An 18,267-nucleotide genomic window follows, 5' to 3' on the forward strand; every position below is an offset into this window, starting at 1 on the left:
TTAAGTGCTTAAAGAGTAACTAAACCCCAAACCAACTTTTTTTAGTTAATGATCTGTAAGGATTATGTTTTATTAGTGCTGTTTATTGATTTTAGTAATTTTTTTGACATTTGGATATAAAGTGTTTCAATACTGCAATATATGGTGTAAAAACGTCTGAGTGCTGCCCTCTTCAGGTTGAACGGTGGCTACTGCAGTTGAATTTTCCCATTGGATGTTGGGTCCAAAAAATGACTCGTGACGTAAGCAGGTTCAAGATAGGGCTGGGCGATATGACTCAAAAAATTATCGAGAAAATGTTTTCCATATCAGTCGATATCGATAATTATCATGATAAATAACAAATCTTTACTCCTGTCAAATTTAAAGGCAGATTTTTGCTCCTGAATGAAAATTGTAAAAACCAGACAGTTAATAATGGTTTTAAACTACTTTTTATTCAGAACATGACAAATACAAAAACTAAAATCTTGTTTTAATGCATCTGTATTAAATGTAAATCTATTTGTTATGAAATCAACACATTTCTGACACAAAAGCAGCAGACTACTGTCCCTTTAAGACCCAAGACAGACTGCTTTAAGTTTCAATATACTGAGTAACAGCTGTTTATGTTCACTTAAACAAAAAAGAAAACTTAGTTCAGTGATCATGCGTGTGTTATACATATATGAGCTATACACGCTGATAAATGGATGTCAAGGGTGTCACTTTGCTGTGGGAGCGTACATACCCAAACACTATATTCACTGCAGTGGTGGATCTGCTGCTTTTCCTCAGTTTCCTGAATTTGTGAATGTCCTGTAAATATACTTTTAAAGCTGGGCGGACGTGTGCGTGCGCAAGGCGGACGCTGAATGAAAGTAAAGTATACTGCACGCACCTGTGTCTGCTGTGTTTGACGAACCCTGTTTGCGCGTCCAACATTACACACAAGAAAATGTTTCCGCGCATTTGGATTCCGTGATTCCGTCCGCGTTATCCGCATCGCGAAAATCATAGGTCTCTACTAATAAATGAATAACTTGCCTCATCTTCCACTCCTTCAAGTCTGACTGTCACTGTGATTGTAAACCAAGAGCGCGTGCCGCATCCGGAAGTGCTCGCGCAACATTACGCACAGTGCTTAAACATTATCGATCACTTATCGAACTGTCCTTATCGTTTTATCGAAAAAGTTTATATCGGTAAAATTATCGTTATCGAATTATCGCCCAGCCCTAGTTCAAGATCACCACGCCCTTGTTACGATCTCACCACACACTTGGTACAAGCTTAGTTCGTCCCCTCTATCTTCGTAGGGATCTGCCCACTTTTCTTGCATTTTTCAAATATTGCCAGTGGGTGGAGTCAGCCTCTGACCAGGGGTTTAGTTACGCTTTAACATTTTCAGGGGACAAATATACATTTTCACCTTGAAGAATACTCCACTTTCATAAAAAATCCCAATAATTTACTCATCCCCATGACATCCAGGATGTTTATGTCTTTCAAATTTTTCTCAATCTAGTGGACTTTAGGGGACCTCAACAGTTCACAGTTTCAATGCAGTTTAAAATTGCAGTTTGAATGCAGCTTCAAAGGGGTCTAAACAATCCTAACATGGGGTCTTATCTAGGGTCTTATCTAGCGAAATGATATTTTTTTTCCCCAAAAAAGTCTAAAAATGTTATATACACATAATGTATTTCTTGTCTTGCACTAACCGTGTGATGTGCCAGCACAACCTTATGTATTATGTAATTATGTCGAAAGGTCATGCGTAACATATGTGAAACGCACACTTGTGGACCATTTTAAACAATAAACTGATAGAAAGACATGTATTAGTATCATTCCACATACAACAACGTCGGAATCGTCAGCTTTCTTCACACTCGTAAACACTGGAGTGGTAGTTTCGCATACGTCATGCCCCCCCCCCCAAAAAAAATTGTACTTTTAAACCACAACTTCTCGTCTTGCACTTGCCGTGTGATGCTCTAGCGTGACCCAACCCAGTCTCATGAAATTTCGTTATATAGTCACGTACATTTTTGATAATTTCGCGTTTTTTTGTGATCGTATAACGAATTTCTGCTTTTGTGTAATTATCACGTATTGGTAACTCAGCTGTTTTGTCCTATTTTCTTACCATTGTCGCTTCGGTTTAGGGTTAGATTTACATAAAATAACATCCTTACCCAAACCCAACTCTAACCCTAACGCCGGGCGACATATAAAAAAATAAATCAGAAAAAATAGTATAAACAAATTCACTAATTGACTTCTAATGCAAACACCAAATCTAACCCTAAACCGAAGCGATAATGGTTTGAAAATAGGAAAAAGCTGTTGAGTAACCAATACGTGATAATCACACGAAAACAGAAATTTGTTATACGATCACGAAAAAACACGGAAATTCGTGATAATATCACCAAAAAAAGAATAAAAACATTTACGTGACTATATCACAAACCTCTGTGAGACTGTGTAGCGTGACCTTACACAGTCCTTTTTCAGAAAAATACAGTTTTTTTTGTGATTGTTGTGGGAAAAAAATCCTTGATCTTGCGGCACGTTTTCAAAAAAAAAAAAAAAAATGCAATATAATATGCGGATATAATATTTATGCAATTTTATGCAATGAAAATCTTCTGCAGCTTTTCAATAATGTTCACGTCACTACATAACGTTCCCATGGAAACAGGGGACATGGCTGTGCTTGTGAAGTAAATGTAACATTTTAAACTTTCTGCTAAGATATATGTGATTTTTGCTACAAAATGCGGAGATTATGAAATCACGCAAGCCCCGCATATTTTGGGCACGGAAATCTGCAATTTATGCATTGAAAGTGCGGCGTTTTTGAAAAAAAAAAATGCGGCCTCTGCATAAATATGCAGACTTTGGCTGCTAATGCGTTGAATGGCATATTCACGTTTTTCTGGAGGGACTGCTTAAATATTACGTAGTCACATAGATCACACAGCTAGTGCAAGATGAGAAGTTGTGGTTAAAAAGTAAAAACAAAATTGTGAAAATGACGATTGTTTCAATAAATAAGACTCTTATGCTTCGGTTGGGATACTTTAGAGCAGGGATGGGCAACATTGATCTTGGAGGGCCGCGGTGTCCTGCAGAGTTTAGCTACAACCATAATTAAACACACCTGAAGCAGCCAATTAAGGTCTTACTAGGCATACTAGAAACTTTTAGGCAAGTGTACTGAGGCAAGTTCGAGCTAAACTTTGCAGGACATCGGCCCTCCAGGACTGAAGTTGCCCATCCTTGGTTTATAGCCCTTTGAAGCTGCATTGAAACTGTGATTTGTTGTCCACTAGGATTGTTTTCCTCAAAAAACTTAATTTCTTCTTGACATAACAAAGAAAGACAAACATCTTGGATGACATGGGGGTGAGTAAATGATCAAAATTTCATTTATGAAAGTGAAATATTCCTTTAATTATTTTAATAAATCCATTGGACGGGAAACTCAAGGAAAGGGAGCTAATAATTGTCCAGTATTGGAACACCTACAATACTTGTAACAGTATATCAAGCGGCACATATGAATTTGTGACCTCGTCTGTAATGCCAGCTGAAGGTATTTGTTTGTGATTTATTGTTTTATATATAAAATCATCCTACAATCCTACATAATATTGACTGAGTAAGGCCATGTCAACGGTTGAAATGAAATCAATGACTGAAATCATTGACTTCAGCCTACATTTCACTGACAGGGTCACATATGGTTAACAGAATCATGACCAGCCCGGGGCAAAGTGTGTCTACTTAAAAAGTTTTATGACTTTGCTTTGGTTGTAAAATGTGGAAAGAGTAGGAAGAGGTCTGCTTGACTTTGCCAGCTCCTTTTATTATTTCCTACGCTTTACTGAATTGTTACCTCACAATACATTTACAGTGTTGTCATTCAATTAAATCTCTGTGTGCCTTAAAGAATCCGAGCCAATACAATACTTAGTGATGGTCCTTCAGAGAGATATAATGCAGTTTGATCTCAATGCCTGGCAGACAATGTCTTATCTTATTAGATCATCATAACCGTGTTGATACACAGCTCCATCTCCGCATCAGTCTCCGATTGCCTAGATATGTCTCAGTTGGTCTGGGGGAATGTATTCATTATCAAATATGCTTTGCTATTCCTAACTAATGGGCTTTAAAGAAAGTGTTACAGTATCTATCTTAAGATCTGAATGCTTGCTATTAGCCGTAATTTATATCCCAACATTTGTTCACAGTGCTTTCACCAGTGCTTATTCGTATCACGATTTGTTGTACGTTGCAAAATATGCAAAGTAAAATGCAAAATATATCAGGTCAGCAGACGCTACACAAGACCTGATTAACTGATCCATAGGCTCATGCTGTAAGTACAGAAGAGGATTTTGGGAATCGCTGTAGTGTAACACCTTCCCTCTTCAGCGCTCTCGCTCTGTCTGTTAAGTTCTCAGTGATTAGATGAGCCAGCTCGCTCTCCTCTTAACCGCCGGGAACTAGGTTGTTACCATGGCGACAAAGGCAGTGACGGACACGGCTGCGTGCGTTATGTGTGCTGGTCCAACATGAAAGTAGCCTTGAGTGGAATCCCAATGAGGATGGAGAAGTGAATAATCCTGCAACCTAAAAATTGTTCCACACTCTCGCGCACGCTCATCTAATCATATAAATTCATCCAGTGACAGTGTATAGAGCCACAGAATGAACTGAAAACCAATCTTGATGCACTCTGTGTTGTACAGTAGATGCTTTTTCACACTTTGTTTATTCTCACAGTACATCTACACTTGAGCGGGGAACCTTGCAGGCATTTTGCATATCTGCAACTGTTATAGCTTTCTTCCTTTCATTATTTTTTGCCCCACCACCCCCTTTTCCTGAAGAGCCAGGCACATCTGTTTTGAGTGACTGGTAACCATTTACATGGTAATTATCTAAACAGGCTGCAGTTGTTCACACAGAAATACAGATTGTGTTCTCTGTTCGCCAGTTTCACACAGATTGCGCTTTTGCTGTTTTGAATACAGTTTGATTGCAAATGAAGCACCTGACAACTACATTTTATACCAATATTTTCTGAGAGAGAGAGAGAGAGAGAGAGATTGAGAAATGTGTAACCATTTGTTTCTCCATACAGGATGTGAGCACCCAGTGCATAGCCTTGCATAATTGAATTTAGTCCCTGATTGTTTTAATATTTTAGAATGAGTCATAATAAAGTTAAAAATTAGACATTATGTACCAGAAACAACGTATCTAAGGTTTTGCAGATGTTGGCAGTGCTACATAATTCCATTGAGCCTGGATAGCATTAAAGAGACACCACTTTTTTGTAAATATGCTCATTTTCCAGCTCCCCTAGAGTTAAACATTTGATTTTTACCGTTTTGGAATCCATTCAGCTGATCTCCAGGTCTGGCGCTACCACTTTTAGCATAGCTTAGCATAATCCATTGAATCTGATTAAACCGTCAGCATTGCACTCAAAAATATTTATGCTAAAAGTGGTAGCACCAGACGCAGAGATTGGCTGAATGGATTACAAAACGGTAAAAATCTGATTGTTTAACTAACTAATTTGGGGAAGCTGGAAAGTTAGCATATATATATATATATATATATATATATATATTTAAAGTGGAGTGTCCCTTTAAACTGCTTAGTAAAGAAAATACCAGTGCTTGCAATGCAGCTAATATATACTTTACTCTTATAAAAAAAAAATGTTGTATAGTAACAGTGGCTTTTTGACGTATTGATTACAATTGGCAAAACAGTTGTTTTACAAAAGTAACTATAGTTTAACCATGGTTTTATGATTGTGACATTTTCAGTTAAAAATGTAAACATAATTTTTTAGAAAATGTATTTACTACTAATAATTTAAACAATTTGTTTATGTTTTCCTAAACCCCTGATGATAGAGTCCAGACATCAGAAAAAAACAGTCTATCCGTTTTCTATTTAATGAAAGAAATTTTGCATGTGTTATGGATGAGACAAATAAAAGAATGGGGGAGGCTGTGGAAACTAATTAAAAAAATTCATGAAACCTTAAAAGTGCAATGTGTAAATTTTAGTGCAGTGTGTAAATTTTACCCTTGCTTTTAAAACGCATAGAGAAGCTACGGTAGCCACCACAGGACAAACATGTCATCGTTGGAGACAACTTAATAAAAAAGTTTATCCATTATGGGCTTCTGTAGAAACATGGCGGCACAAAATGGCGACTTCCGTGTAAGGGGACCCTCATGTAGATAAAAACATTTCATTCTAAGGTAATAAAAACAAGAGTTTATCATGTAAGGTCTTTATACACCACTGATAATATAGTTGTGTATATTATTTTGCATTTCTGTCAAGAGATCCTTTTAACAATAACACTGCACCTTTAAAGTCGCCATGAAACGGAAGTAGCGATTGCCTTATTTTCCCCGTGGTGACGTATATCCGAATGAAACGGCTTTTGAGATGAAATAAGGCAGGGCTGGATTTGAATTTGTCCATCGAGATCTGATTGGATCGTTTGAAGTTGGGTCGTGTTGCTAATTGCTAATCACTGCGATCTTCTCCCGGACCCCGCCCACCTGCCATACTTTTGACCGGAAGTGAAGAGAGATCGTTTTGGGGAGGGGAGGAGATTTGCATTTTTGATTAAAGATTATGAGCACACACGAATTTTTAAAAAATAATGAAGCTCACAGATAAGTCATTTGTTAATAATACCACACTATTAAAAATACATATATAGTTTTTCATTTCAATTTCATTGCGACTTTAAACAGAGAGATCACATTGGTTTTTAAGCCACCCAATTTCATCTGAGATATTAGTATGGTTAAAAACGTTTCATATAAGGTTGACATTTACACATCCTGGGGCGGCACCTTTTCAAAAAGTTCACTTTTTTTACATACTGGTATCTCAAAGGTACATATCTGTACGTAAGTAATACAAATAAAAGGTGCTGTCCCAGTGACAACTTTTGTACCTTTTTTCTGAAAGAGCATTAAGTCCTCTATAGTAAAACCATGATTCATTTAAAGGGTAGCCTTTGTGGGTAAGTTTAGATAAATAAATAAATATTATGATACATCAAAGTGGCGTTGCCAATGTCAAGAGAATAATCATGGTCAAATATTTACAAGGAGTAATGTAAATACAAAGCAATTATACTTCAGTTTACAAATATGGTGATAGTGTTGTACATCTCAAGCGCTTAGTCACTTTATCAGTGTACTGGATGTTATTGGAAGTTTTTAAACTTTAATTTTGTAAGGGAAAAAATATTAATCTCCATCCATACGTTGGCCCAACAACGGAGACCAATCGGCGTGGTGAAGGATTTTAGCACGTTCTGTCTTTTTTCCGGAGCTAATTGATGAGGTTTTGGCATTACGCAATTTAGGTAGTGTTATCTGACTCCAAAAAGATAAAAATGAATACAAATCGGATTGATTATTACTTTTAACAGTTGCAGAATTTGGGTTGATGTTTGGTTATTCTGATTTAGCCGTACTCTGTATTGTATCCATTTGTTCGGCTACACATGTTGCTTTGGACTCACACACTGGCTGTTTATTAATATTTAATAATCATGCGGGACCACGATCACAATTGAACCAGGCTTGGTCGCTGTTAGAGGTTAGACCATATGTACAGAAGGCCGCCTTATGCTTGCTCATCTCTGAACATACTTTGTTTAGTCCCCATAGAGGTGCAACTTAATTGTTACAATAGTTTCTATCCAGAGGTTCACGATCACTATCATAAAACAAAACTCACTTCTCTACTGATAGTTTTGTATAATCGTGCCATAATTTCCTATGCAACTTAGACAGAATAACATTGATATAATCAGAGGTTGAGGTTCATCTGATTTAAAGTGGTCAGACAACATTTATATGTTACTCTAAACAGGAAATACACTATTAGCCTCCACGCATCTGATTTAACTTAAACTAATGCCAAGTGCTAGTCAGATCTCCAAAACTGATGTGGCATTATGCGCCATCTTATCCGGTATTGTAGTCCAGTACTAGCCTTATTTCAGTCATTAGGGACTTTAAGCAACAGCTGGGAATGGAACGGCTACGGCGACCGGAAGTAAGCTGTCAGACCACCGTAGCCAAGAACGTAAAAATCACTAAGCAAACGTAAACAGGACAGCGCAATGCGGTATTAATTCATTTATTAAGATGCAAAAATATGTCATTTAAAAAAGCAAGAGAAGAAGGATTGCTGGCATTAAATGACAATATTTTGTCAGAACAAGAGTTTTTACTATTGTATGATGTAAATAAGTCTAAAAACCTAGATTTAAGCAATACTGAAAATGTTGAATACTTAAAAATCATTCAAATTAGCTTAAATTTAAAACATTCGAACACATTTTATATAAAATACTGGTAAAATCATAAACTGATGCAATTACAATGTCATATGCCATAAAACATAATATTTATGTACATAATCTCTCACGTTGTAGCGACTACGGCAAATCAGCTGTTCTCCCGTAGTAGACCGTTACAGTAGAACGTCGCAAAGTAGCAGTTAAATTCGCGCATGCGCAATACAACGCCAGAATGCCGTTGCCGTTCCACCAGAGGCGGTTGCTTAAAGTCCCTATTGCGGTAGCAAGGATACATCATAATTTACTAGTCATGTCAATAACTTTGGTAGCAACACAGAATACATCCAAACACAATTTATTAGCCAGGTAGGAAGGTCATAATTCAAAGTCAATTCACAATCCAATTAAAACACGAAGAAACAAATATAATCAAATGAGAATATTGCATACATGGCAAATGATGAAGATCTGTTTACAGATTCCTCAAAGTAAAATGAAATACATGATGCTGTCACAAAGATGGGGGCATTTCTAAATGTAGAAAATCCTCCTGAACCATTTACAACATTTCCTTAAATATCAAGAGAACAAAGCATATAGGAATTTTGTACTGATGTATGCTTACTGTACATTTACAAACATTTACAGTAAGTTTACGAAACCCAATAATGGAGGACACTCAAGGCTAAAACGTTTAACACATGGAGCTGTTAGAATTGAATTAATTCCAGAAATTAAATACATTGGTTTGGAAGTTTCTCTAATGTGTGGGCAGTATCAATACACTGCTGCTTTGTACTTAAAAAATGCCAATAATAGCAAACAATATAACACATCCAAACATGCTCATATGTCAGTGAAATCCTAGACAGGGGATTTTCAGTGACTAGCATTTCTTTCACTTCAGTCAGTTAAAGACCTCCAGTCCCTACCCCTTTAACAACCTCAAAATGAAAGACAAACTGTGCTACAGGGAGAATTAAATTGCAGTCAGACAGGAAAAAATAAAAATAGCTCATAACAAGTTGGGAGACTGAGGAAGTCAGTAATTTATAACTGGAACAATATATTTAGCGAGACCAGAACAATTATCATCTAGGAAAATCTCTAATTTTCTCCTCTCTTACATAACTATTATTGTAACTCCACTGTCAGAAAAAGTACAAAACTATACCCTTTCTGTCAGAGTCAATGGTGTAGTGGGCAGTGCTCATATTTGGTGAAGGACCCGGCTCAAGGTCCTTTACCAATCCCGTACCCCTCTCTACACCCTATACTTTCCGGTCCTCTCCTATCGTACTGTCTAAAGGGAAAAATGGCCCAAAAACGTAACAAAAAATACACCCTTTCTGTGGTTGGAGTGGTTCCCTAAGGTTGGCTTTCCTGGTTTTGCCAAGAGGTTGATGTTCTGAGGGCAACATTATTTGACACTGGGACAACATTTCAATCAACCAACCAGATTTCAGAAATAAGTTTGCAGTTTGTTTCAAGTTTAAGCTTACAACCAAGATTAGTTGCTTCTAGAGCATTGTTTTTTTTTTTTACATATAATTTCCTTCTGATTTTAGGGTTCAGTTATTGTTAGGTTTGGGGTGGGTTTTGGTTTTATTTGCAAAAATGTTGTCCTTGGGTCAACACAATATGTTTTGCTCTCAGTAGATCTTTCATTTGGCAAAATCAGGTTGACCCCTAAGGTTCAGCTTTGTACCTTTAATACAATGTTGTACCTTTTTGGGTACATTACTGTACCTTAAAGGAAAACACTACCATTTTTTTATATTTTACTATGTTCTTACCTCAACTTAGATGAATTAATACATACCTATCTTTTTTCAATGCGTCCACTTAAACTTTGTGCAGCGCGTCGTCAATGTGTTAGCATTTAGCCTAGCCCCATTCATTCCTTAGGATCCAAACAGGGATGAATTTAGAAGCCACCAAACACTTCCATGTTTTCCCTATTTAAAGACTGTTACATGAGTAGTTACACGAGTATGGTGGCACAAAATAAAACATGGCGATTTTTTTAAGCGGATGAAAAATGAGAACTATATTGTATGGCGGAAGAGCACACCATTTAGGGTCTGTTTACACACACACAGAGCTACTGAATTAAACTGCTGTGAGAAACAGCCAGATCAGAGCTCAACATTATTATTCATGACCTTTTCAAATAAGGTATTAATAGACCATTTCATTCTGGGGGCAAATCCTAGGGTTGTAAATTGACATGTAAAACCGTCTCTGGATTACTTTGCACTTAATAAAGCCACATACATTCTATGTAAAATCAGAGAACAATAACATATTGGGCCCTATTTTAACGATCTGAAACGCAAGTGAGAAGCGCAACGCGCAAGTGAGTTTGTGGGCGGATCTTGGGCACTGTTGCTATTTTCCCGGCATGAGAAATAACTCTTGCGCCGGGCGCAAATCAATAAGGGGTTGGTCTGAAGTAGGTTCATTATTCATAGGTGTGGTTTGGGCGTAACGTCAAATAAACCAATCAGAACGCTATCCAACATTCCCTTTAAACGCAAGGGCGCAAGTTCCATGGCGGGTTGCTATTATTATGACGGATTTACCAGGCGCACGCCAGGAGCGGTTCACAGCCGAGGAGACCGACGTCCTTGTACGGGGGAATCTCACGCTTGCCAGCATAAATCGGGCACGCCGTGTAACGGGAGGTGGATCTGCCTCAGGACTTGACGCCAGCAGAGGACATCGCTGCGTCCACCCTCACCGCTGAAAGGGTTTGGGGGCTTTGAAATCGGACCCAAGAAACGCAAGCAAGGTCCAACCCCAAAGTACTCTTACAAATCAAGTTCATATACATTAAGGTTTCTTATGAAAACATTTTAATTATTATTTACATAAAATAAACGTAATACAGCCACACAACAAACTTATGAAAATATTTTAATCGTTATTTGCATGAGAATAAATAAAAACTATCACCACAATGCTCACCATGATTCCCCTTATCTTGTGTATTAATATTTTTAAGTGTAACAATTTATGATTTGCAAAAATAACTGTTGCATCTGTGTAGATTAGATAAGCAAAGTGTATGCGCGTTGTGCACCCTATACATTATGGTCAAGCATGCGCCCTTAAAATAGCATAATGAACAACGCGCAACGCGCCACTGACTTTAAACTTTTTTTTTCTGGTCAGTGGCGCAATTGTTTTTTGAAACTGCAAAATAGCATCAGGGATGTTTGCGCCGGAACACACCTCTTTTTTTGCGCTGAACCACCCAGGGAGCGCAAGTTCATTCCCTAGTTTGCCGACGTGCTTCTGTGACGGGAAAAACCCGCTGTGCGCCGTTGCAAAATACGAATGATACATGCGTCACTGACAAAGTCAATTGCGCTGGGTGCAAGATAGAGCCCATTGTATCAATGCATTCTTTGGCACTTTTAAGAAAAATAAATAAATTCACCCAACCATCCTTAAACCCATTTAACTAGTATTTCTAAAAATAACAAAATCGCATCTCGGGGCATTAAATTGTATGTGAATGTGTACCACTTTTAGTAAAGGTTGCAAAAATAGGAAACCTCAGACCTCAAATGAGTAAAAATGACCTTATTTAAGTATGATGAACAGTTTCTGAAGGCTGAAGTCTAAGTTTCAGGCCCTGTTTGGTACCCTTTTTATAAAAAGTTCCTCGTCAGGAATGATAATGAATGCTAAGCAGAAAGAAAGAGTGACTAAGACAGAATAGCACTGCACCTCCACTTTCCTCTTAGCGGGAGTTCATATGGGCATGAAATATGCATGCGCTAACCATTAACCCCGCTGTCCCCTAGTCTACTGCACTCACCAGAGCTCGACGGAGATGTCCTCCCAGGCCCTGTTCGCTAATAACACATGCTCAGCTTAAAGTAAGTGTGTCTTTGGCCTGGGAGATCCTTTTACAACATCGACATCTGCAGCCGTCTATATTCCGGAAGTGTTTCAATATGAAGATTTCCAGTAAATAAAATTGGCCATATAAGATCGTTTATGCAAGAAGCATACGGCATGTCTGCTGGGAATAAATGGTTAAGCTCCTAAGACCTGACGTGTCTACATGTGGACATAACATTTTCTGTTGTTTGCACCATAATACTTCATTCTGTGTGATTGGAACTTGTTGTACACAAATGTGGAGAATTACACTGCTTCATGTTCAAAGAAACATATTTGGTTATTATTTTTATTGGTTCTTCCTAACCCCAAATAGCTGGAAGAAATAAAAAAAATACAAACCGAAGCTTGGGTCTTAGGAGGTTAAACCAAGTTAAGATGGATTGTTGGTATCGTTAGGCTGGTCTGACAGGGCTCCAGGGGCATTTTGCCCCTAAAATTTGAGAGTGTGCCACTGAATTTTACATCCAGTCGCACATGTGCAACCAGTAAATTTGACCTTTTTTTCCAAAAGTGCACAATAAAATGTGTCACTGAATTTGAAAAAACACATTGTACTTTCTGCATCTATCATTAAAGTATTTATTAGTAATACAGTGGAAATTAGTAGAAATGTGAATATTTGGTTAGCATGTTGATTTACGGTGTGTGCCCCTAAATTTTCTGGTTGCGCCCCTAAAATTTTCAGTTGGGGGCCACTGTGCTCCTAGTGAAAAAAGTTAGTCTGGAGCCCTGTCTGATAGCTGGTTTTAAAGGGGCTTGAGAAACCAGCTTACTGACATGTTACAGTGTTACACCAGCAGCTCAGTCTGGCATGAAGACCAGCATAAACCAGAGAAGACCAACACTCCATTTTAGGGGGTTTAAGAAATACATCAGATAACACCTCAGTAATAATGTTGTTGGTTTTACAAATAGTAATTACTATGACAAAACCGTGGTTACTACACTTTTATTATAATAAAATCATGGTGTTTTTTTTATATAAGAACAAAATTTGAATATTGTTGGTATGGTGGCTTTAACTAAATTTTTACAACAGCTGTACAAATGCTGTAATACACAGCAATTTACATCCTCTGATGAAACTCCTGGTTTCACTTAGACTGCAGTGTTTATCTGTTTCAAATTAAAAAGGATTTTAAGGTCAACTTTAATCATAAGGTTAAATGTTTCATCATTTCCCATCAGGATTATCCTGTTCTCAGGAAAGAATCACATGTTTTTTTTGTGTTATATGAAATGTTCTATGAGCAGGACCAGATGTATTACTAAGTATTTTACTCAGATTGCCCCATACATATAATGCACTCTGGTAGTACCTGTTGATAATTGGCATGGCAATACCATGGCATTTTTAAATATACTATGGTATTTTTTTGATAATTAGATTTATTAACTTTTTTAAGTGACTAGTATTGCGATTGTTTATAAGAATATGTGTTAATATCAAGCTAAAAGGCTACATTTTGAGAATAGATCATATTACAAGCGATCCTCCAGCCCAGTTATCAAAATTACTTCATGATGTACTCATCATCTTTTGGGCGAACATATTTAGAGTTATTTTAGATTAGATGAGCCTTTATTGTCTCCTATTGGAGAAATTTGTCTTGGGCAATCAAGGGAATAAAAAGCGATACATTGATACATACACAAAAAACACACTGTATATACACAAAACACACCCACCATCCCACCTCATCCTGACAATTCCACATGTCCCGTTAAACTTCCTATAATAGTTAGCATCTGTATTGCACAGTACCCGATTGCACAATTCCAAAACAGCTATAAACACAGCATATACACTCATAAATACATACCCGTACAATATATTACACCAGTGCCCTAAAATTACAAAGCTATAACCTATTCTACTATTATATCCAATCTCATTTAATAATATTTATCATATATACATCACATGCAGCTAACACACACGCACCCCTGTCTGTTTAGTAAATGTTCTTTCTCTTTCAAGCTTTATAATGGGAGAAAACAAGGATCAGTGAACAACTTCTGACTTTGAAGCTAAAAAATTTGCATCCATCCTTCACTGCAGTAATCCAAATGGCTAATAAAGGTCTTTTGCGGGTAATCGATGCGATTTTGTATGAAAAATATCCATATTTCAAACTTTTTAAACACTTATAGGTAATGATGCCATCTCGATTCACTAGAGTCACTGCGCAACATTACCCATGGCAACGAGTGCTCACTAGGCTAAAACTTTCTCGTGAATCATGTGAGTCCAAGATGGTGCTGTTACCAGAAGCTAGTTATTATTGTTTAAAAAGTTTGAAATATGGATATTTTTCGTACAATATCGCATCGATTACCCTCAATTTTTTATTGTATAGCACAATTAAAAATGGCCGTTGACCACTGTGCTTTTCACAATGTAATCAAATTAAACAAAAACAAAATGATCATTAATATGCATTATAATGTCAATCAAAAGCTTCTGAAAATAAAAATGTTTTTAGTCAGGACTTAAAAGCGAGAAAAGATGGTGTTATGCTAATTGGTAAGGCGTTCCAAAGCCTGGGGGCTGCAATGTAAAAAGCTTGATTTCCTCTACACTAAAGTCTTGATTTAGAGTTACACAATATAGCCTGATTTGATGACCGAAGAGATCTTGAAGGTTGATATTCAGTCAGTAGTTCAGAAAGATAGTTTGGTGCAAAGCCATTTAAAGTTATGTAGATAATTAACCTCTTAAAGTCAGAAGTTCCTGTTTTCTACCATTGTAAAGCTTGGAAGAGCAATGACATTTACTAAAATAACTCCATGCTTGTCTGAAAGATGATGGACATATATATCTCGGCTTGTAAATCATGGGGTATTTTTGATATTTGGCTGGAGTATACCTTTAAGCTCAGATTTGCAAAGTCTGAGATATCAAAGTCTGTCATAAGACGTTAGTCATTTGAATATGAATGTAAACATTTCTTCGAAAATGTTTACTGAGATTCCCAAAATCCAAATTTACATAATATTTGCATTTACTTGTTAAGCTGGTACTTTTATCCCATGCGACTTACAAATGAGGAACATTTGCTTGACTAATGAGTAAGCTAGAGTTTAACACAACAATGCTAAAAAAATTAGACGGTGAAACAGGTTTTCATCAAGTATGTAACTTACAATTCTCATCAAGTATATATAGCTCTTTACACAAATTATATAATTATAACTAGGTGCAAGATTTGGTGCAGACAGGTGCAAGATTTCCTCAATGGCAGACCACATGGGAAAGCGTGTCTCACTCTCCATCGCACTGAACACAGGAGTACCACATGGTTGCGTACTGAGCCCCCTCCTCTTCTCCCTCTGTTACAGCATTTCACTAGTGGGGAATAGGAACATTACAAGTGGGGCGTGACAAACGGGAGGAATTTTGCAAAGAGACAAATGTCTTATTTTATGCAAAGTGATAATTCATATGCACATTTATTTTCTCTATTGAATGTGTTTAATGCTGTTATGTTTTAAAATATTATATAATTAAATACTTTTCAACAGGTAAACTTAAAGCCTAGTTGATTACCATTTTGTTGGGGCGATTGGGGACAGGTGGGGCTCGGAACCCTTCCCTACCTCCAAAGTGGGGAATGGCAAAAAAAAGTTTGAGAAACACAACTCCAGACATATGACTGCAAAGTGCAAACACGGCAACATTATCTCTGTAGGGAGAATAACCAGCAACGACGAGCAGAGGTTGAGAACTTGGATTGCTGGAGCCATGACAACAACCAATTCCTCAATGCAATAAAAACAAAGAAGATGAAGCCAGAAGCCTTCTCTTCATTGCCCCATCAACATCAATGGTGAGAGATTGGAGATTGTGTAAAGCTTCAAATACACTGGAGTTCATACCAGTCAGGATGCTATGTGGACTGTCAACACCTCAGTGATGGTCAAGATCAACAGCTGCTGGGGAACTTCAACAGGGCAGTCATTGAGTCAGCCATCACCTATTGTATTGCAATGTGGTACTCCAGCTGGACCACAGAAAACAGGAAGTCTGTCCAGCGGATCATTAAAACAGCAGAAAGGATTACTGACTTCCCAGCTTCCTAGTCTGGAGGACATTTACAGAGCATGTTGCACCCAGAAGACCAAAATCATCATCAGAGACCCTTCACATCCTGGTAACAATATGTTCACCCTCCTGCCATCTGGGAAACAAGAACAATGTATGCACACACAACAAGACTCAAAAATAGCTTTGATTACATAGCAGTTGCTTTATTGATCACCCCACCTTTCACATAGACCAAGTGATCTCAATCACTTCCCCACATACTGCCTCTTAGTGCAGGTACCTTACAGGGCATTGTTTCATTAGGTAAAATGTTACTTATCACGGTCCAGATATTACCTACACTACTGTACCTCAGCATTTGCATAATTGAGTAATGTTTACATTTTCCACACACATAATATAGACATACAATATTGACATAGCACATTTGTTTTCTTGTAATATGGGTCCTCTGTGTACTGTGTTGTATTGTATAAACATATGGGGCTGTTTCCTGGACAGGGCTTATAGTCTTAGACTAAAATAATAGTTTAAACTGCCTTAAATTAAAAACAGCTTTTAATGACATGTTTGTTTTTGTAAGGTTTGCTTTAAACAACTACTTAAATGTCCTACTATAATGAAGGGCTAGGACTGGATTAATCTAAACACTGTCTGGGAAACATGCCCCATTGTGTTGTATTGTGTAACCTATGTAATGTTATATTGTATAAAAGTAGTACCTACAGTGCATAGTGAGTATTTGTACAGATTTGTACATGATACATCAATAATCTGCAAATATCAAGAGAGAAGGTAAATGATGGCAGAATTTAATTTTGGGGGGTAAATGTCACTTTAAGCTCTTCGATTATTTAAGCAACGTCTTTGCATGGCTACCTTAACTCGAGCTGATCTAAGTAATGCCATTTAATGAAATCTACAAAGCCAAAAATCTAAATCATGGTCATCCACTCTTAAAAATAAGGTTCTTTACAGCGATGCCATAGAAGAACTGTTTAATTTGCAGATCAGGTATTACATTGCATTGTGAAGTCTTTTATCTTGCAGGCCTGTTTTGAGAGTTTGGTTTAAAAAGTTTGCAGCAGACTATCATGATCTTGTATACTTTACTGGGACTGTAAACTTAATAACACCCTTACTGTGATCCCGCAATTTTTTAACCTTCCCAAAGCGTGCTCATTGGATAGATAAATGTTTAGCAGTTAAGCTCTTATGAATCATTTGAACATCATAATATAATGTATGCTGGCATGAAATGTACATGAAATGGATATCCTTTAAATAAGCTCAATGGATAGAGTATTGTTTTAGCAGTGCAAAGGTTGAAGGTTAAAACATTACTTGTGTGCATTTTGTGGCAAAACAAGAGCGCTGGTGTATTTTAAGATACGTCAGTGCAATTGGTTTTCAGTCTGTACAGCTCTTACATTTATTTTAGTCTATAGAGCCTCAGAATGGGGAACATGATTTTACCAAGTAAGATGTGATCCTGGATCAACACCATTGTTGGTCCTGGATCAACATTTTCATTAACCAATCAGATTGCAGGATTAAGATTAGTGTGCATGTTAGATTTAGGTTTAGGATTGAGTTAGGGGCTTTTAAGACATACTCCCAAACTATTATTTTACACTAATTTGAGGGTTTAAAACATGGGCGTAGATTTAGGGTGGGACGCTAGGGACATGTCCCTACCAATATTCAGAGAAGACTGAATTGTCCCTAGCAATAATTTCGACCAAACAATTAATCTGTATTCATATATAACCACTAATGTCCGTCTTGTTCTTGTGTTTTCTATTTTTAACTTATTATATTTTTGTCAGAAATAATTTAAATTAGATTAGAAATCTTTTGCAATCCCGTTCAGTAAAAATAACGCTCTATGTGGTACACAAACGGTTAACAGCTTTCGTTCTCTGCCATGCCCGCCTCA

The sequence above is a fragment of the Paramisgurnus dabryanus genome, chromosome 15 (genome assembly GCF_030506205.2).
Source record: "Paramisgurnus dabryanus chromosome 15, PD_genome_1.1, whole genome shotgun sequence".
NCBI classification, from domain to species: Eukaryota; Metazoa; Chordata; class Actinopteri; order Cypriniformes; family Cobitidae; genus Paramisgurnus; species Paramisgurnus dabryanus.